Source organism: Pristiophorus japonicus, chromosome 15 (assembly GCF_044704955.1).
Source record: "Pristiophorus japonicus isolate sPriJap1 chromosome 15, sPriJap1.hap1, whole genome shotgun sequence".
NCBI lineage: Eukaryota > Metazoa > Chordata > Chondrichthyes > Pristiophoridae > Pristiophorus > Pristiophorus japonicus.
The window spans coordinates 117,521,962-117,545,419 of NC_091991.1; the positions used below are offsets into that span (position 1 = coordinate 117,521,962).

Here is a 23,458-nt window from a genome sequence, read left to right on the forward strand (position 1 = left end):
GGCTGTATCCCGGATTGTATCCCAGACTCTATTGTGGAGTATATCCAGGACTGTATCCCAGATTGTATCCCGGATTGTGTCCTGGACTGTATCCCGGACTGTATTCCAGAATATATACCGGATTGTAGCCCGGATTGTATCCCGCATTGTATCCTGGATTGTATGCCAGACTCTATCCCAGATTGTATCCCGGACTATATCTCGGACTGTCTCCCGGAATGTATCCCGGACTGTATCCTGGAATATGTCCTGGACTGTATCCCAGACTTTATCCCATAATGTATCTCAGCTTGTCACACTCCAGACATTCATATCCCGGACTGTATCCCGGAATGTATCCCGGAATGTAACCCGGACTGTATCCTGGATTATATCCTGGACTGTATCCCGGACTGTATCCCGTACTGTAGCATCCTGGACTGTATCCCGGATTGTATCCCGGACTGTTTCCCGGATTGTATTCCGGACTGTATCCCGGATTGTATCCCAGACTCTTTCCCGGACTGTATCCCGGATTGTATCACAGACTGTATCCTGGACTGTATCCCGGACTGTATCCCGGAATGTATCCCGAATTGTATCCCAGATTGTATCCCGGACTGTTTCTCGGACTGTATTCCAGACTGTAATCCGGACTCTATCCCGGACTGTATCCTGGAGTGTATTCTGGATTCTATCCCGGATTGTCTCCCGGACTCTATCCCGGAATGTGTCCTGGCCTTTATCCCGGAACATGTCCCGGATTGTATCCCAGACTGTATCTCGGTCTGTATCCCAGACTGTATCGCAGATTGTATCCCTGACTGTATCCTGGACAGTATCCTGTATTGTATCCCAGACTCTTTCCCGGACTGTATCCTGGACTGTATTCCGGAATGTATCCTGGATTGTATCCCAGAATGTATCCTGGATTGTATCCCGAATTGTATCCCAGATTGTATCCCGGACTGTATCTCAGACTGTATTCGGGACTTTATTCCGGACTCTATCCCGGATTCTATCCCGGATTGAATCCCGGACTCTATCCCAGAATGTGTCCTGGGCTTTATCCCGGAATGTGTCCCGGACAGTATCCCGGAATGTGTCCCGGATTTTATCCCAGACTTTACCTCGGTCTGTATCACAGACTGTATCCCGGACTGTATCCGAAATTGTATCCCGGACTGTATCCCGGACTGTATCATGAATTGCATCCCAGACAGTATCACGGACTGTATCTCGGACTGTATCCCGCACTGTATCCCGGGCTGTATCCCGGATTGTATCCGAGACTCTATTGTGGAGTATATCCAGGACTGTATCCCGGATTGTGTCCCGGACAGTATCCCGGAATGTGTCCCGGATTTTATCCCAGACTTTATCTCGGTCTGTATCACAGACTGTATCCCGGACTGTATCCGAAATTTTATCCCGGACTGTATCCCGGACTGTATCATGAATTGCATCCCAGACTGTATCATGGACTGTATCTCGGACTGTATCCCGGACTGTATCCCGGGCTGTATCCCGGATTGTATCCCAGACTCTATTGTGGAGTATATCCAGGACTGTATCCCGGATTGTATCCCGGATTGTGTCCTGGACTGTATCCTGGACTGTATTCCAGAATATATACCGGATTGTAGCCCGGACTGTATCCCGCATTGTATCCTGGATTGTATGCCAGACTCTATCCCAGATTGTATCCCGGACTATATCTCGGACTGTCTCCCGGAATGTATCCCGGACTGTATCCTGGAATATGTCCTGGACTGTATCCCAGACTTTATCCCATAATGTATCTCAGCTTATCACACTCCAGACATTCATATCCCGGACTGTATCCCGGAATGTATCCCGGACTGTATCCCGGATAGTATCCTAAATTGTATCCCAGATTGTATCCCAGATTGTAACCCGCACTGTATCCTGGACTGTATCCCGGATTTTATCCTGGATTGTATCCCAGACTCTATCCCAGATTGTATCCCGGACTGTATCCTGGATTGTATCCGAGATTGTATCCCGGACTGTATCCCAGACTGTATCCTGGACTGTATCCCGCATTGTATCCTGGATTGTATGCCAGACTCTATCCCAGATTGTATCCCGGACTATATCTCGGACTGTCTCTCAGAATTTATCCCGGAGTGTATCCTGGAATATACCTGGACTGTATCCCAGACTTTATCCCATAATGTATCTCAGCTTATCACACTCCAGACATTCATATCCCGGACAGTATCCCGGACTGTATCCCTGAATGTATCCCGGACTGTATCCTGGATTATATCCTGGACTGTATCCCGGACTCTATCCCGTACTGTAGCATCCTGGACTGTATCCCGGATTGTATCCTGGACTGTATCCCGGATTTTATCCTGGATTGTATCCAAGACTCTATCCCAGATTGTATCCCTGACTGTATCCCGGATTGTATCCGAGATTGTATCCCGGACTGTATCCCAGACTGTATCCTGGACTGTATCCCGCATTGTATCCTGGATTGTATGACAGACTCTATCCCAGCTTGTATCCCGGACTGTATCTCGGACTGTATTCCGGATTGTATCGCGGACTGTATCCTGGAATATGTCATGGATTGAATCCCACACTTTATCCCATAATGTATCCTGGATTGTATCTCAGCTTGTCACACTCCAGACATTCATATCCCGGACTGTATCCCTGATTGTATCCCGGAATGTATTCCGGACTGTATCCTGGATTGTATCCTGGACTGTATCCCGGACTGTATCCCATACTTTAGCATCCCGGACTGTATCCCGGATTGTATCCTGAATTGTATCCCGGACTGTTCCCCGGATTGTATCCCGGACTGTATCCCGGATTGTATCCCAGACTCTTTCCCGGACTGTATCCCGGATTGTATCCCGGACTGTATCCCAGATTGTATCCCGGATTGTATCTGAGATTGTATCCCTGCCTGTATCTCGGTCTGTATCCTGGAGTGTATCCTGGATTGTATCCCACATTGTATCCCGGATTGTATCTCGGCATATATCCAGGATTGTATCCCAGACTGTATCCTGGACTGTATCCCGGACTGTATCCCGTACTGTGGCATCCTGGACTGTATCCCGGATTGTATCCTGGACTGTTTCCCGGATTGTATTCCGGACTGTATCCCGGATTGTGTCCCAGACTCTTTCCCGGACTGTATCCCGGATTGTATCACAGACTGTATCCTGGACTGTATCCCGGACTGTATCCCGGAATGTATCCCGAATTGTATCCCAGATTGTATCCCGGACTGTTTCTCGGACTGTATTCCAGACTGTAATCCGGACTCTATCCCGGACTGTATCCTGGCGTGTATCCTGGATTCTATCCCGGATTGTCTCCCGGACTCTATCCCGGAATGTGTCCCGGCCTTTATCCCGGAACATGTCCCGGATTGTATCCCAGACTGTATCTCGGTCTGTATCCCAGACTGTATCGCAGATTGTATCCCTGACTGTATCCTGGACAGTATCCCGGATTGTATCCCAGACTCTTTCCCGGACTGTATCCTGGACTGTATTCCGGAATGTATCCTGGACTGTATCCCAGAATGTATCCTGGATTGTATCCTGAATTGTATCCCAGATTGTATCCCGGAATATATCTCAGACTGTATTCCGGACTTTATTCCGGACTCTATCCCGGATTCTATCCCGGATTGAATCCCGGACTCTATCCCAGAATGTGTCCTGGGCTTTATCCCGGAATGTGTCCCGGACAGTATCCCGGAATGTGTCCCGGATTTTATCCCAGACTTTATCTCGGTCTGTATCACAGACTGTATCCCGGACTGTATCCGAAATTGTATCCCGGACTGTATCCCGGACTGTATCATGAATTGCATCCCAGACTGTATCACGGACTGTATCTCGGACTGTATCCCGGACTGTATCCCGGGTGGTATCCCGGATGGTATCCGAGACTCTATTGTGGAGTATATCCAGGACTGTATCCCGGATTGTGTCCCGGACAGTATCCCGGAATGTGTCCCGGATTTTATCCCAGACTTTATCTCGATCTGTATCACAGACTGTATCCCGGACTGTATCCGAAATTGTATCCCGGACTGTATCCCGGACTGTATCATGAATTGCATCCCAGACTGTATCACGGACTGTATCCCAGACTGTATCCCGGACTGTATCCGAAATTGTATCCCGGACTGTATCCCGGACTGTATCATGAATTGCATCCCAGACTGTATCACGGACTGTATCTCGGACTGTATCCCGGACTGTATCCCGGGCTGCATCCCGGATGGTATCCGAGACTTATTGTGGAGTATATCCAGGACTGTATCCCGGATTGTGTCCCGGACAGTATCCCGGAATGTGTCCCGGATTTTATCCCAGACTTTATCTCGGTCTGTATCACAGACTGTATCCCGGACTGTATCCGAAATTGTATCCCGGACTGTATCCCGGACTGTATCATGAATTGCATCCCAGACTGTATCACGGACTGTATCCCAGACTGTATCCTGGACTGTATCCCGCATTGTATCCTGGATTGTATGCCAGACTCTATCCCAGATTGTATCCCGGACTGTATCTCGGACTGTATTCCGGATTGTATCGCGGACTGTATCCTGGAATATGTCATGGATTGAATCCCAGACTTTATCCCATAATGTATCCTGGATTGTATCTCAGCTTGTCACACTCCAGACATTCATATCCCGGACTGTATCCCTGATTGTATCCCGGAATGTATTCCGGACTGTATCCTGGATTGTATCCTGGACTGTATCCCGGACTGTATCCCGTACTGTAGCATCCCGGACTGTATCCCGGATTGTATCCTGAATTGTATCCCGGACTGTCCCCCGGATTGTATCCCGGACTGTATCCCGGATTGTATCCCAGACTCTTTCCCGGACTGTATCCCAGATTGTATCCCGGACTGTATCCCAGATTGTATCCCGGATTGTATCCGAGATTGTATCCCTGACTGTATCTCGGTCTGTATCCTGGAGTGTATCCCGGATTGTATCCCACATTGTATCCCGGATTGTATCTCGGCATATATCCCGGATTGTATCCCAGACTGTATCCTGGACTGTATCCCGCATTGTATCCTGGATTGTATGCCAGACTCTATCCCAGATTGTATCCCGGACTGTATCCTGGAATATGTCCTGGACTGTATCCCAGACTTTATCCCATAATGTATCTCAGCTTGTCACACTCCAGACATTCATATCCCAGACTGTATCCCAGACTGTATCCCGGAATGTATCCCGGACTGTATCCTGGATTATATCCCGGACTGTATCCCGGACTGTATCCCGTACTGTAGCATCCTGGACTGTATCCCGGATTGTATCCCGGACTGTTTCCCGGATTGTATTCCGGACTGTATCCCGGATTGTATCCCAGACTCTTTCCCGGACTGTATCCCGGATTGTATCACAGACTGTATCCTGGACTGTATCCCGGACTGTATCCCGGAATGTATCCCGAATTGTATCCCAGATTGTATCCCGGACTGTTTCTCGGACTGTATTCCAGACTGTAATCCGGACTCTATCCCGGACTGTATCCTGGAGTGTATCCTGGATTCTATCCCGGATTGTCTCCCGGACTCTATCCCGGAATGTGTCCCGGCCTTTATCCCGGAACATGTCCCGGATTGTATCCCAGACTGTATCTTGGTCTGTATCCCAGACTGTATCGCAGATTGTATCCCTGACTGTATCCTGGACAGTATCCCGGATTGTATCCCAGACTCTTTCCCGGACTGTATCCTGGACTGTATTCCGGAATGTATCCTGGATTGTATCCCGAATTGTATCCCAGATTGTATCCCGGACTGTATCTCAGACTGTATTTCGGACATTATTCCGGACTCTATCCCGGATTCTATCCCGGATTGAATCCCGGACTCTATCCCAGAATGTGTCCTGGGCTTTATCCCAGAATGTGTCCCGGACAGTATCCCGGAATGTGTCCCGGATTTTATCCCAGACTTTATCTCGGTCTGTATCACAGACTGTATCCCGGACTGTATCCGAAATTGTATCCCGGACTGTATCCCGGACTGTATCATGAATTGCATCCCAGACTGTATCACGGACTGTATCTTGGACTGTATCCCGCACTGTATCCCGGGCTGTATCCCGGATGGTATCCGAGACTCTATTGTGGAGTATATCCAGGACAGTATCCCGGATTGTGTCCCGGACAGTATCCCGGAATGTGTCCCGGATTTTATCCCAGACTTTATCTCGGTCTGTATCACAGACTGTATCCCGGACTGTATCCGAAATTGTATCCCGGACTGTATCCCGGACTGTATCATGAATTGCATCCCAGACTGTATCACGGACTGTATCTCGGACTGTATCCCAGAATGTATCCCGGGCTGTATCCCGGATTGTATCCCAGACTCTATTGTGGAGTATATCCAGGACTGTATCCTGGATTGTATCCCGGATTGTGTCCTGGACTGTATCCCGGACTATATTCCAGAATATATACCGGATTGTATCCCGGACTGTCTCCCGCATTGTATCCTGGATTGTATGCCAGACTCTATCCCAGAATGTATCCCGGATTATATCTCGGACTGTCTCCCGGAATGGATCCCGGACAGTATCCAGGATTTTATCCTGAATTGTATCCCAGACTGTTTCTCGGATTGTATCCCAGATTGTATCCCGGATTATATCCCAGACTCTTTTCCGGACTGTATCCTGGATTGTATCACAGACTGTATCCTGGATGTATCCCGGACTGTATCCCGGAATGTATCCCGGACTGTATCCCGGATAGTATCCTAAATTGTATCCCAGATTGTATCCCAGATTGTAACACGCACTGTATCCTGGACTGTATCCCGGATTTTATCCTGGATTGTATCCCAGACTCTATCCCAGATTGTATCCCGGACTGTATCCCGGATTGTATCCGAGATTGTATCCCGGACTGTTCCCAGACTGTATCCTGGACTGTATCCCGCATTGTATCCTGGATTGTATGCCAGACTCCAACCCAGATTGTATCCCGGACTGTATCCCGGATTGTATCCGAGATTGTATCCCAGACTGTTCCCAGACTGTATCCTGGACTGTATCCCGCATTGTATCCTGGATTGTATGCAGACTCTATCCCGGATTGTATCCCGGATTGTATCGCGGACTGTATCCTGGAATATCTCATGGATTGAATCCCAGACTTTATCCCATAATGTATCCTGGATTGTATCTCAGCTTGTCACACTCCAGACATTCATATCCCGGACTGTATCCCTGACTGTATCCCGGAATGTATCCCGGACTGTATCCTGGATTGTATTCGTGACTGTATCCCGGACTGTATCCCGTACTGTAGCATCCCGGACTATATCCCAGATTGTATCCCGGACGGTATACCGGATTGTATCCTCAATTGTATCCCAGACTGTTTCCCGGATTGTATGCCGGACTATATTCCGGGTTGTATCCCAGACTCTTTCCTGGACTGTATCCCGGATTGTATCACAGACTGTATAGAAACATAGAAACATAGAAAATAGGTGCAGGAGTAGGCCATTCGGCCCTTCTAGCCTGCACCGTCATTCAATGAGTTCATGGCTGAACATGCAACTTCAGTACCCCATTCCTGCTTTCTCACCATACCCCTTGATTCCCCTAGTAGTAAGGACTCCATCTAACTCCTTTTAGAATATATTTATTCAAAATTGGCCTCAACAACTTTCTGTGGCAGAGAATTCCACAGGTTCACCACTCCCTGAGTGAAGAAATTCCTCATCATCTCGGTCCTAAATGGCTTACCCCTTATCCTTAGACTGTGTCCCCTGGTTCTGGACTTCCCCAACATTGGGAACATTCTTCCTGCATCTAACCTGTCTAACCCCGTCAGAATTTTAAACGTTTCTATGAGGTCCCCTCTCATTCTTCTGAACTCCAGTGAATACAAGCCCAGTTGATCCAGTCTTTCTTGATAGGTCAGTCCCGCCATCCCGGGAATCAGTCTGGTGAACCTTCGCTGCACTCCCTCAATAGCAAGAATCTTCTTCCTCAGGTTAGGAGACCAAAACTGTACACAATAATCCAGGTGTGGCCTCACCAAGGCCCTGTACAACTGTAGCAACATCTCCCTGCCCCTGTACTCAAATCCCCTCGCTATGAAGGCCAACATGCCATTTGCTTTCTTAACCGCCTGCTGTACCTGCATGCCAACCTTCAATGACTGATGTACCATGACACCCAGGTCTCGTTGCACCTCCCCTTTTCCTAATCTGTCACCATTTAGATAATAGTCTGTCTCTCTGTTTTTACCACCAAAGTGGATAACCTCACATTTATCCACATTATACTTCATCTGCCATGCATTTGCCCACTCACCTAACCTATCCAAGTCGCTCTGCAGCCTCATAGCATCCTCCTCGCAGCTCACACTGTCACCCAACTTAGTGTCATCCGCAAATTTGGAGATACTACATTTAATCCCCTCGTCTAAATCATTACTATACAGTGTAAACAGCTGGGGCTCCAGCACAGAACCTTGCGGTACCCTACTAGTCACTGCCTGCCATTCTGAAAAGTCCCCATTTACTCCTACTCTTTAGTTCCTGTCTGACAACCAGTTCTCAATCCATGTCAGCACACTACCCCCAATCCCATGTGCTTTAACTTTGCACATTAATCTCTTGTGTGGGACCTTGTCGAAAGCCTTCTGAAAGTCCAAATATACTACATCAACTGGTTCTCCCTTGTCCACTCTACTGGAAACATCCTCAAAAAATTCCAGAAGATTTGTCAAGCATGATTTCCCTTTCACAAATCCATGCTGACTTGGACCTATCATATCACCTCTTTCCAAATGCACTGCTATGACATCCTTAATAATTGATTCCATCATTTTACCCACTACCGATGTCAGGCTGACCGGTCTATAATTCCCTGTTATCTCTCTCCCTCCTTTTTTAAAAAGTGGGGTTACATTGGCTACCCTCCACTCCATAGGAACTGATCCAGAGTCAATGGAATGTTGGAAAATGACTGTCAATGCATCCACTATTTCCAAGGCCACCTTCTTAAGTACTCTGGGATGCAGTCCATCAGGCCCTGGGGATTTATCGGCCTTCAATCCCATCAATTTCCTCAACACAATTTCCCGACTAATAAGGATTTCCCTCAGTTCCTCCTCCTTCCTAGACCCTCCGACCCCTTTTATATCCGTAAGGTTGTTTGTGTCCTCCTCAGTGAATACCGAACCAAAGTACTTGTTCAATTGGTCCGCCATTTCTTTGTTCCCCGTTATGACTTCCCCTGATTATGACTGCAGGGGACCTACGTTTGTCTTTACTAACCTTTTTCTCTTTACATATCTATAGAAACTTTTGCAATCCGTCTTAATGTTCCCTGCAAGCTTCTTCTCGTACTCCATTTTCCCTGCCCTAATCAAACCCTTTGTCCTCCTCTGCTGAGTTCTAAATTTCTCCCAGTCCCCGGGTTCGCTGCTATTTCTGGCCAATTTGCATGCCACTTCCTTGGCTTTAATACTATCCCTGATTTCCCTTGATAGCCACGGTTGAGCCACCTTCCCTTTTTTATTTTTACGCCAGAAAGTAATGTACAATTGTTGTAGTTCATCCATGCGGTCTCTAAATGTCTGCCATTGCCCATCCACAGTCAACCCCTTCAGTATCATTCGCCAATCTATCCTAGCCAATTCACGCCTCATACCTTCAAAGTTACCCTTCTTTAAGTTCTGGACCATGGTCTCTGAATTAACTGTTTCATTCTCCATCCTAATGCAGAATTCCACCATATTATGGTCACTCTTCCCCAAGGGGTCTCGCACAACGAGATTGCAAATTAATCCTCTCTCATTACACAACACCCGTTCTAAGATGGCCTCCCCACTAGTTGGTTCCGCGACATATTGGTCTAAAAAACCATCCCTTATGCACTCCAGGAAATCCTCCCCCACCGTATTGCTTCCAGTTTGGTTAACCCAATCTATGTGCATATTAAAGTCACCCATTATAACTGCTGCACCTTTATTGCACGCACCCCTAATTTCATGTTTGATGCCCTCCCCAACATCACTACTACTGTTTGGAGGTCTGTACACAACTCCCACTAACGTTTTTTGCCCTTTGGTATTCTGCAGCTCTACCCATATAGATTCCACATCATCCAAGCTAATGTCCTTCCGAACGATTGCCTTAATTTCCTCCTTAACCAGCAATGCTACCCCACCTCCTTTTCCTTTTATTCTATCTTTCCTGAATGTTGAATACCCCTGGATGTTGAGTTCCCAGCCCTGATCATCCTGGAGCCACGTCTCCGTAATCCCAATCACATCATATTTGTTAACATCTATTTGCACAGTTAATTCATCCACCTTATTGCGGATACTCCTTGCATTAAGACACAAAGCCTTGAGGCTTGTTTTTTTAACACCCTTTGTCCTTTTAGAATTTTGCTGTACAGTGGCCCTTTTTGTTCTTTGCCTTGGGTTTCTCTGCCTTCCACTTTTCCTCATCTCCTTTCTGTCTTTTGCTTTTGCCTCCTTTTTGTTTCCCTCTGTCTCCCTGCATTGGTTCCCATCCCCCTGCCATATTAGTTTAAATCCTTCACAACAGCACTAGCAAACACTCCCCCTAGGACATTGGTTCCGGTCCTGCCCAGGTGCAGACCGTCCGGTTTGTACTGGTCCCACCTCCCCCAGAACCGGTTCCAATGCCCCAGGAATTTGAATCCCTCCCTGCTGCACCACTGCTCAAGCCACGTATTCATCTGCGCTATCCTGCGATTCCTACTCTGACTATCACGTGGCACTGGTAGCAATCCCGAGATTACTACTTTTGAGGTCCTACTTTTTAATTTAGCTCCTTCCTCCTTAAATTCGTTTCGGAGGCCCTCATCCCTTTTTTTACCTATGTCGTTGGTACCAATGTGCACCACGACAACTGGCTGATCTCCCTCCCTTTTTAGAATGTCCTGCACCCGCTCCGAGACATCCTTGACCCTGGACTGTATCCCACACTGTATCGCAGATTGTATCCCTGACTTTATATCGGACTGTATTCCGGATTGTATCCGAGATTGTATCCCCGACTGTATCTCGGTCTGTATCCTGGAGTGTATCCCAGAATGTATCCTGGACTGTATCCAGCATTATATCCTGGATTGTATGCCAGACTCTATCCCAGATTGCATCCCGGACTGTATCCCGGAATGTATTCTGGATTGTATCGTGGACTGTATCCTGGACTATATCCCGGACTGTATCCCGACTGTATCCTGGATTGTATCCCGGACTGTATCCCAGATTGTATCCCGGATTGTATCCGAGATTGTATCCCCGACTGTATCTCGGTCTGTATCCTGGAGTGTATCCCAGACTGTATCCTGGACTGTATCCCGCATTGTATCCTGGATTGTATGCCAGACTCTATCCCAGATTGTATCCCGGACTGTATCCCGGACTGTATTCTGGATTGTATCGTGGACTGTATCCTGGAATATGTCCTGGACTGTATCCCAAACTGTATCCCGGAATGTATCCCGGATTGTATCCTGGATTATATCCTGGACTGTATCCCGGACTATATCCCGTACTGTAGCATCCTGGACTGTATCCCGGATTGTATCCCGGGCTGTATCCCGGATTGTATCATGAATTGTATCCCGGACTGTATCCCGGATTGTATCCCAGACTATTTCCCGGACTGTATCCCGGATTGTATCACAGACTGTATCCTAGACTGTATCCCGGACTGTATCCCGGAATGTATCCCGAATTGTATCCCAGATTGTATACCGGACTGTTTCTCGAACTGTATTCCGGACTGTATTCCGGACTCTATCCCGGACAGTATCCTGGAGTGTATCCTGGATTCTAACCCGGATTGTCTCCCGGACTCTATCCCGGAATGTGTCCTGGGCTTTATCCCGGAATGTGTCCCGGACAGTATCCCGGAATGTGTCCCGGATTTTATCCCAGAATTTATCTCGGTCTGTATCCCAGAATGTGTACTGGACTTTTTACCGGAATGTGCCCCAGATTGTATCCTAGACTGTATCTCGGTCTGTATCCCAGATTGTATCGCAGATTGTATCCCCGACTTTATCTCGGACTGTATTCCGGATTGTATCCCGGACTGTATCCTGGACAGTATCCCGGATTGTATCCCTGACTCTTTCCCGGACTGTATCCCGGATTGTATCACGGACTGTATCCTGGACTGTATCCCGGGCTGTATCCCAGACTGTATCCCAGAATGTATCCCGGACTGTATTCCGGAATGTATCCTGGACTGTATCCCAGAATGTATCCTGGATTGTATCCCGAATTGTATCCCAGATTGTATCCCGGACTGTATCTCAGACTGTATTCCACGGACTGTATTCCGGACTCTATTCCGGATTCTATCCCGGATTGAATCCCGGACTCTATCCCGGAATGTGTCCCGGACTTTATCCCGGAATGTGTCCTGGACTGTATCCCGGAATGTGTCCCGGATTTTATCCCAGACTTTATGTCGGTCTGTATCACAGACTGTATCCCAGACTGTATTGCAGAATATATACCGGAGTGTATCCCGGACTGTATCTCGCATTGTATCCTGGATTGTATGCCAGACTCTATCCCAGATTGTATACCGGACTGTATCTCGGACTGTCTCCCGGAATGTATCCCGGACTATGTCCTGGAATATGTCCTGGACTGTATCCCAGACTTTATCCCATAATGTATCTGAGCTTGTCACACTCCAGACATTCATATCCCGGGCAATATCCCAGACTGTATCCCGGAATGTATCCCGGACTGTATGCTGGATTATATCCTGGACTGTATCCCGGACTCTATCCCGTACTGTAGCATCCTGGACTGTATCCCGGATTGTATCCCTGACAGTATCCCGGATTGTATCCTGAATTGTATCCCAGACTGTATCGCAGATTGTATACCCGACTTTATCTTGGACAGTATTCCGGATTGTATCCCAGACTGTTTCCTGGACAGTATCCCGGATTGTATCCCAGACTCTTTCCCAGACTGTATCCCGGATTGTATCACGGACTGTATCCTGGACTGTATCCCGGGCTGTATCGCGGACTGTATCCCGGAATATATCCCGGACTGTATTCCGGAATGTATCCTGGACTGTATCCCAGAATGTATCCTGGATTGTATCCCAAATTGTATCCCAGATTGTAACCCGGACTGTATCTCAGACAGTATTCCGGACTGTATTCCGGACTATTTCCCGAATACTATCCCGGATTGAATCCCGGACTCGATCGCAGAATGTGTCCTGAACTTTATCCCGGAATGTGTCCCAGACTGTATCCCGGAATGTGTCCTGGATTTTATCCCAGATTTCATCTCAGTCTGTATCACAGACTGTATCCCGGACTGTATCCGAAAATGTATCCCGGACTGTATCCCGGACTGTATCATGAATTGCATCCCAGACTGTATCACGGATTGTATCTCGGACTGCATCCCGGATTGTATCCCAGACTCTATTGTGGAGTATATCCCGGACTGTATCCCGGATTGTTTCCCGGATTGTGTCCTGGACTGTATCCTGGACTGTATTCCAGAATATATACCGGAGTGTATGTCCTGGACTGTATCCCAGACATTATCCCATAATGTATCTCAGCTTATCACACTCCAGACATTCATATCCCGGACAGTATCCCGGACTGTATCCCTGAATGTATCCCGGACTGTATCCTGGATTATATCCTGGACTGTATCCCGGACTCTATCCCGTACTGTAGCATCCTGGACTGTATCCCGGATTTTATCCTGGATTGTATCCCAGACTCTATCCCAGATTGTATCCCTGACTGTATCCCGGATTGTATCCGAGATTGTATCCCGGACTGTATCCCAGACTGTATCCTGGACTGTATCCCGCATTGTATCCTGGATTGTATGCCAGACTCTATCCCAGATTGTATCCCGGACTGTATCTCGGACTGTATTCCGGATTGTATCGTGGACTGTATCCTGGAATATGTCATGGATTGAATCCCAGACTTTATCCCATAATGTATCCTGGATTGTATCTCAGCTTGTCACACTCCAGACATTCATATCCCGGACTGTATCCCTGACTGTATCCCGGAATGTATCCCGGACTGTATCCTGGATTGTATCCTGGACTGTATCCCGGACTGTATCCCGTACTGTAGCATCCCGGACTGTATCCCGGATTGTATCCTCAATTGTATCCCGGACTGTTCCCCGGATTGTATCCCGGACTGTATCCCGGATTGTATCCCAGACTCTTTCCCGGACTGTATCCCGGATTGTATCACAGTCTGTATCTGGACTGTATCCCAGACTGTATTGCAGATTGTATCCCTGACTTTATATCGGACTGTATTCCGGATTGTATCCCTGACTGTATCCTGGACTGTATCCCAGACTGTATCCCGACTGTATCCTGGATTGTATCACGGACTGTATCCCAGATTGTATCCCGGATTGTATCGAGATTGTATCCCCGACTGTATCTCAGTCTGTATCCTGGAGTGTATCCAGGATTGTATCCCACATTGTATCCCAGACTGTATCCTGGACTGTATCCCGGATTGTATCCCAGACCGTATCCTGGACTGTATCCCGGACTGTATACTGTATTGTATGCCGGACTGTATCCCGGATTGCTTCCCGGACTGTATCCTGGATTGTATCCTGTATGCCAGAATCTACCTAGATTGTATCACGGACTGTATCTCGGACTATATTCCGGATTGTGTCATGGACTGTATCCTGGATTGTATCCCGAATTGTATCCCAGAATGTATCCCGGACTGTATCTCGGACTGTACTCCGGACTGTATTCCGGACTCTATCCCGGATTCTATCCCAGATTGAATCCCGGAATGTGTCCTGGACTTTATCCCGGAATGTGTCCTGGACTGTATCCCAGAATGTGTCCCGGATTTTATCCCAGACTTTATCTCAGTCTGTATCACAGGCTGTATCCCAGACTGTATCCCGGATTGTATCGTGGACTGTATCCTGGATTGTATCCCGGAATGTATCCCGGATTGTATCCTGAATTGTATCCCGGACTGTATCCCGGATTGTATCCCAGACTCTTTTCCGGACTGTATCCTGGATTGTATCACAGACTATATCCTGGACTGTATCCCGGACTGTATCCCGGAATGTATCCCGGACTGTATCCCGGATAGTATCCTAAATTGTATCCCAGATTGTATCCCAGATTGTAACCCGCACTGTATCCTGGACTGTATCCCGGATTATATCCTGGATTGTATCCCAGACTCTATCCCAGATTGTATCCCGGACTGTATCCCGGATTGTATCCGAGATTGTATCCCGGACTGTATCCCAGACTGTATCCTGGACTGTATCCCACATTGTATCCTGGATTGTAGGCCAGACTCTATCCCAGATTGTATCCCGGACTGTATCTCGGACTGTGTCCCGGACAGTATCCCGGAATGTGTCCCGGATTTTATCCCAGACTTTATCTCGGTCTGTATCACAGACTGTATCCCGGACTGTATCCGAAATTGTATCCCGGACTGTATCCCGGACTGTATCATGAATTGCATCCCAGACTGTATCACGGACTGTATCTCGGACTGTATCCCGGACTGTATCCCGGGCTGTATCCCGGATTGTATCCCAGACTCTTTCCCGGACTGTATCCCGGATTGTATCACAGACTGTATCCTGGACTGTATCCCGGACTGTATCCCGGAATGTATCCCGAATTGTATCCCAGATTGTATCCCGGACTGTTTCTCGGACTGTACTCCAGACTGTAATCCGGACTCTATCCCGGACTGTATCCTGGAGTGTATTCTGGATTCTATCCCGGATTGTCTCCCGGACTCTATCCCGGAATGTGTCCTGGCCTTTATCCCGGAACATGTCCCGGATTGTATCCCAGACTGTATCTCGGTCTGTATCCCAGACTGTATCGCAGATTGTATCCCTGACTGTATCCTGGACAGTATCCTGGATTGTATCCCAGACTCTTTCCCGGACTGTATCCTGGACTGTATTCCGGAATGTATCCTGGACTGTATCCCAGAATGTATCCTGGATTGTATCCCGAATTGTATCCCAGATTGTATCCCGGACTGTATCTCAGACTGTATTCGGGACTTTATTCCGGACTCTATCCCGGATTCTATCCCGGATTGAATCCCGGACTCTATCCCAGAATGTGTCCTGGGCTTTATCCCGGAATGTGTCCCGGACAGTATCCCGGAATGTGTCCCGGATTTTATCCCAGACTTTACCTCGGTCTGTATCACAGACTGTATCCCGGACTGTATCCGAAATTGTATCCCCGACTTTATCCCGGACTGTATCATGAATTGCATCCCAGACAGTATCACGGACTGTATCTCGGACTGTATCCCGGACTATATCCCGGGCTGTATCCCGGATTGTATCCGAGACTCTATTGTGGAGTATATCCAGGACTGTATCCCGGATTGTGTCCCGGACAGTATCCCGGAATGTGTCCCGGATTTTATCCCAGACTTTATCTCGGTCTGTATCACAGACTGTATCCCGGACTGTATCCGAAATTGTATCCCGGACTGTATCCCGGACTGTATCATGAATTGCATCCCAGACTGTATCATGGACTGTATCTCGGACTGTATCCCGGACTGTATCCCGGGCTGTATCCCGGATTGTATCCCAGACTCTATTGTGGAGTATATCCAGGACTGTATCCCGGATTGTATCCCGGATTGTGTCCTGGACTGTATCCCGGACTGTATTCCAGAATATATACCGGATTGTAGCCCGGACTGTATCCCGCATTGTATCCTGGATTGTATGCCAGACTCTATCCCAGATTGTATCCCGGACTATATCTCGGACTGTCTCCCGGAATGTATCCCGGACTGTATCCTGGAATATGTCCTGGACTGTATCCCAGACTTTATCCCATAATGTATCTCAGCTTATCACACTCCAGACATTCATATCCCGGACTGTATCCCGGAATGTATCCCGGACTGTATCCCGGATAGTATCCTAAATTGTATCCCAGATTGTATCCCAGATTGTAACCCGCACTGTATCCTGGACTGTATCCCGGATTTTATCCTGGATTGTATCCCAGACTCTATCCCAGATTGTATCCCGGTCTGTATCCTGGATTGTATCCGAGATTGTATCCCGGACTGTATCCCAGACTGTATCCTGGACTGTATCCCGCATTGTATCCTGGATTGTATGCCAGACTCTATCCCAGATTGTATCCCGGACTATATCTCGGACTGTCTCTCAGAATTTATCCCGGAGTGTATCCTGGAATATGTCCTGGACTGTATCCCAGACTTTATCCCATAATGTATCTCAGCTTATCACACTCCAGACATTCATATCCCGGACAGTATCCCGGACTGTATCCCTGAATGTATCCCGGACTGTATCCTGGATTATATCCTGGACTGTATCCCGGACTCTATCCCGTACTGTAGCATCCTGGACTGTATCCCGGATTGTATCCTGGACTGTATCCCGGATTTTATCCTGGATTGTATCCAAGACTCTATCCCAGATTGTATCCCTGACTGTATCCCGGATTGTATCCGAGATTGTATCCCGGACTGTATCCCAGACTGTATCCTGGACTGTATCCCGCATTGTATCCTGGATTGTATGCCAGACTCTATCCCAGCTTGTATCCCGGACTGTATCTCGGACTGTATTCCGGATTGTATCGCGGACTGTATCCTGGAATATGTCATGGATTGAATCCCAGACTTTATCCCATAATGTATCCTGGATTGTATCTCAGCTTGTCACACTCCAGACATTCATATCCCGGACTGTATCCCTGATTGTATCCCGGAATGTATTCCGGACTGTATCCTGGATTGTATCCTGGACTGTATCCCGGACTGTATCCCATACTTTAGCATCCCGGACTGTATCCCGGATTGTATCCTGAATTGTATCCCGGACTGTTCCCCGGATTGTATCCCGGACTGTATCCCGGATTGTATCCCAGACTCTTTCCCGGACTGTATCCCGGATTGTATCCCGGATTGTATCCCAGATTGTATCCCGGATTGTATCTGAGATTGTATCCCTGCCTGTATCTCGGTCTGTATCCTGGAGTGTATCCCGGATTGTATCCCACATTGTATCCCGGATTGTATCTCGGCATATATCCAGGATTGTATCCCAGACTGTATCCTGGACTGTATCCCGCATTGTATCCTGGATTGTATGCCAGACTCTATCCCAGATTGTATCCCGGACTGTATCCTGGAATATGTCCTGGACTGCATCCCAGACTTTATCCCATAATGTATCTCAGCTTGTCACACTCCAGACATTCATATCCCAGACTGTATCCCAGACGGTATCCCGGAATGTATCCCGGACTGTATCCTGGATTATATCCTGGACTGTATCCCGGACTGTATCCCGTACTGTGGCATCCTGGACTGTATCCCGGATTGTATCCTGGACTGTTTCCCGGATTGTATTCCGGACTGTATCCCGGATTGTGTCCCAGACTCTTTCCCGGACTGTATCCCGGATTGTATCACAGACTGTATCCTGGACTGTATCCCGGACTGTATCCCGGAATGTATCCCGAATTGTATCCCAGATTGTATCCCGGACTGTTTCTCGGACTGTATTCCAGACTGTAATCCGGACTCTATCCCGGACTGTATCCTGGCGTGTATCCTGGATTCTATCCCGGATTGTCTCCCGGACTCTATCCCGGAATGTGTCCCGGCCTTTATCCCGGAACATGTCCCGGATTGTATCCCAGACTGTATCTCGGTCTGTATCCCAGACTGTATCGCAGATTGTATCCCTGACTGTATCCTGGACAGTATCCCGGATTGTATCCCAGACTCTTTCCCGGACTGTATCCTGGACTGTATTCCGGAATGTATCCTGGACTGTATCCCAGAATGTATCCTGGATTGTATCCTGAATTGTATCCCAGATTGTATCCCGGAATATATCTCAGACTGTATTCCGGACTTTATTCCGGACTCTATCCCGGATTCTATCCCGGATTGAATCCCGGACTCTATCCCAGAATGTGTCCTGGGCTTTATCCCGGAATGTGTCCCGGACAGTATCCCGGAATGTGTCCCGGATTTTATCCCAGACTTTATCTCGGTCTGTATCACAGACTGTATCCCGGACTGTATCCGAAATTGTATCCCGGACTGTATCCCGGACTGTATCATGAATTGCATCCCAGACTGTATCACGGACTGTATCTCGGACTGTATCCAGGACTGTATCCCGGGTGGTATCCCGGATGGTATCCGAGACTCTATTGTGGAGTATATCCAGGACTGTATCCCGGATTGTGTCCCGGACAGTATCCCGGAATGTGTCCCGGATTTTATCCCAGACTTTATCTCGATCTGTATCACAGACTGTATCCCGGACTGTATCCGAAATTGTATCCCGGACTGTATCCCGGACTGTATCATGAATTGCATCCCAGACTGTATCACGGACTGTATCCCAGACTGTATCCCGGACTGTATCCGAAATTGTATCCCGGACTGTATCCCGGACTGTATCATGAATTGCATCCCAGACTGTATCACGGACTGTATCTCGGACTGTATCCCGGACTGTATCCCGGGCTGCATCCCGGATGGTATCCGAGACTTATTGTGGAGTATATCCAGGACTGTATCCCGGATTGTGTCCCGGACAGTATCCCGGAATGTGTCCCGGATTTTATCCCAGACTTTATCTCGGTCTGTATCACAGACTGTATCCCGGACTGTATCCGAAATTGTATCCCGGACTGTATCCCGGACTGTATCATGAATTGCATCCCAGACTGTATCACGGACTGTATCCCAGACTGTATCCTGGACTGTATCCCGCATTGTATCCTGGATTGTATGCCAGACTCTATCCCAGATTGTATCCCGGACTGTATCTCGGACTGTATTCCGGATCGTATCGCGGACTGTATCCTGGAATATGTCATGGATTGAATCCCAGACTTTATCCCATAATGTATCCTGGATTGTATCTCAGCTTGTCACACTCCAGACATTCATATCCCGGACTGTATCCCTGATTGTATCCCGGAATGTATTCCGGACTGTATCCTGGATTGTATCCTGGACTGTATCCCGGACTGTATCCCGTACTGTAGCATCCCGGACTGTATCCCGGATTGTATCCTGAATTGTATCCCGGACTGTCCCCCGGATTGTATCCCGGACTGTATCCCGGATTGTATCCCAGACTCTTTCCCGGACTGTATCCCAGATTGTATCCCGGACTGTATCCCAGATTGTATCCCGGATTGTATCCGAGATTGTATCCCTGACTGTATCTCGGTCTGTATCCTGGAGTGTATCCCGGATTGTATCCCACATTGTATCCCGGATTGTATCTCGGCATATATCCCGGATTGTATCCCAGACTGTATCCTGGACTGTATCCCGCATTGTATCCTGGATTGTATGCCAGACTCTATCCCAGATTGTATCCCGGACTGTATCCTGGAATATGTCCTGGACTGTATCCCAGACTTTATCCCATAATGTATCTCAGCTTGTCACACTCCAGACATTCATATCCCAGACTGTATCCCAGACTGTATCCCGGAATGTATCCCGGACTGTATCCTGGATTATATCCCGGACTGTATCCCGGACTGTATCCCGTACTGTAGCATCCTGGACTGTATCCCGGATTGTATCCCGGACTGTTTCCCGGATTGTATTCCGGACTGTATCCCGGATTGTATCCCAGACTCTTTCCCGGACTGTATCCCGGATTGTATCACAGACTGTATCCTGGACTGTATCCCGGACTGTATCCCGGAATGTATCCCGAATTGTATCCCAGATTGTATCCCGGACTGTTTCTCGGACTGTATTCCAGACTGTAATCCGGACTCTATCCCGGACTGTATCCTGGAGTGTATCCTGGATTCTATCCCGGATTGTCTCCCGGACTCTATCCCGGAATGTGTCCCGGCCTTTATCCCGGAACATGTCCCGGATTGTATCCCAGACTGTATCTTGGTCTGTATCCCAGACTGTATCGCAGATTGTATCCCTGACTGTATCCTGGACAGTATCCCGGATTGTATCCCAGACTCTTTCCCGGACTGTATCCTGGACTGTATTCCGGAATGTATCCTGGATTGTATCCCGAATTGTATCCCAGATTGTATCCCGGACTGTATCTCAGACTGTATTTCGGACATTATTCCGGACTCTATCCCGGATTCTATCCCGGATTGAATCCCGGACTCTATCCCAGAATGTGTCCTGGGCTTTATCCCGGAATGTGTCCCGGACAGTATCCCGGAATGTGTCCCGGATTTTATCCCAGACTTTATCTCGGTCTGTATCACAGACTGTATCCCGGACTGTATCCGAAATTGTATCCCGGACTGTATCCCGGACTGTATCATGAATTGCATCCCAGACTGTATCACGGACTGTATCTTGGACTGTATCCCGCACTGTATCCCGGGCTGTATCCCGGATGGTATCCGAGACTCTATTGTGGAGTATATCCAGGACAGTATCCCGGATTGTGTCCCGGACAGTATCCCGGAATGTGTCCCGGATTTTATCCCAGACTTTATCTCGGTCTGTATCACAGACTGTATCCCGGACTGTATCCGAAATTGTATCCCGGACTGTATCCCGGACTGTATCATGAATTGCATCCCAGACTGTATCACGGACTGTATCTCGGACTGTATCCCAGAATGTATCCCGGGCTGTATCCCGGATTGTATCCCAGACTCTATTGTGGAGTATATCCAGGACTGTATCCTGGATTGTATCCCGGATTGTGTCCTGGACTGTATCCCGGACTATATTCCAGAATATATACCGGATTGTATCCCGGACTGTATCCCGCATTGTATCCTGGATTGTATGCCAGACTCTATCCCAGATTGTATCCCGGATTATATCTCGGACTGTCTCCCGGAATGGATCCCGGACTGTATCCTGGAATATGTCCTGGACTGTATCCCAGACTTTATCCCATAATGTATCTCAGCTTATCACACTCCAGACATTCATATCCCAGACAGTATCCCGGACTGTATCCCTGAATGTATTCCGGACTGTATCCTGGATTATATCCTGGACTGTATCCCGGACTCTATCCCGTACTGTAGCATCCTGGACTGTATCCCGGATTGTATCCCGGACTGTATCCAGGATTTTATCCTGAATTGTATCCCAGACTGTTTCTCGGATTGTATCCCAGATTGTATCCCGGATTATATCCCAGACTCTTTTCCGGACTGTATCCTGGATTGTATCACAGACTGTATCCTGGATGTATCCCGGACTGTATCCCGGAATGTATCCCGGACTGTATCCCGGATAGTATCCTAAATTGTATCCCAGATTGTATCCCAGATTGTAACACGCACTGTATCCTGGACTGTATCCCGGATTTTATCCTGGATTGTATCCCAGACTCTATCCCAGATTGTATCCCGGACTGTATCCCGGATTGTATCCGAGATTGTATCCCGGACTGTTCCCAGACTGTATCCTGGACTGTATCCCGCATTGTATCCTGGATTGTATGCCAGACTCCAACCCAGATTGTATCCCGGACTGTATCCCGGATTGTATCCGAGATTGTATCCCAGACTGTTCCCAGACTGTATCCTGGACTGTATCCCGCATTGTATCCTGGATTGTATGCAGACTCTATCCCGGATTGTATCCCGGATTGTATCGCGGACTGTATCCTGGAATATCTCATGGATTGAATCCCAGACTTTATCCCATAATGTATCCTGGATTGTATCTCAGCTTGTCACACTCCAGACATTCATATCCCGGACTGTATCCCTGACTGTATCCCGGAATGTATCCCGGACTGTATCCTGGATTGTATTCGTGACTGTATCCCGGACTGTATCCCGTACTGTAGCATCCCGGACTATATCCCAGATTGTATCCCGGACGGTATACCGGATTGTATCCTCAATTGTATCCCAGACTGTTTCCCGGATTGTATGCCGGACTATATTCCGGGTTGTATCCCAGACTCTTTCCTGGACTGTATCCCGGATTGTATCACAGACTGTATAGAAACATAGAAACATAGAAAATAGGTGCAGGAGTAGGCCATTCGGCCCTTCTAGCCTGCACCGTCATTCAATGAGTTCATGGCTGAACATGCAACTTCAGTACCCCATTCCTGCTTTCTCACCATACCCCTTGATTCCCCTAGTAGTAAGGACTCCATCTAACTCCTTTTAGAATATATTTATTCAAAATTGGCCTCAACAACTTTCTGTGGCAGAGAATTCCACAGGTTCACCACTCCCTGAGTGAAGAAATTCCTCATCATCTCGGTCCTAAATGGCTTACCCCTTATCCTTAGACTGTGTCCCCTGGTTCTGGACTTCCCCAACATTGGGAACATTCTTCCTGCATCTAACCTGTCTAACCCCGTCAGAATTTTAAACGTTT

General features: G+C 48.0%; 1 protein-coding gene across 1 annotated transcript in view; it reads left to right on the top strand.

The window, feature by feature from the left end:
• LOC139225844 (ankyrin repeat and fibronectin type-III domain-containing protein 1-like) overlaps positions 1-23,458 on the top strand; it is a 1,527,386-nt gene that overhangs the window by 1,099,815 nt on the left and 404,113 nt on the right. The gene's annotated exons all lie outside the window — the stretch shown is intronic.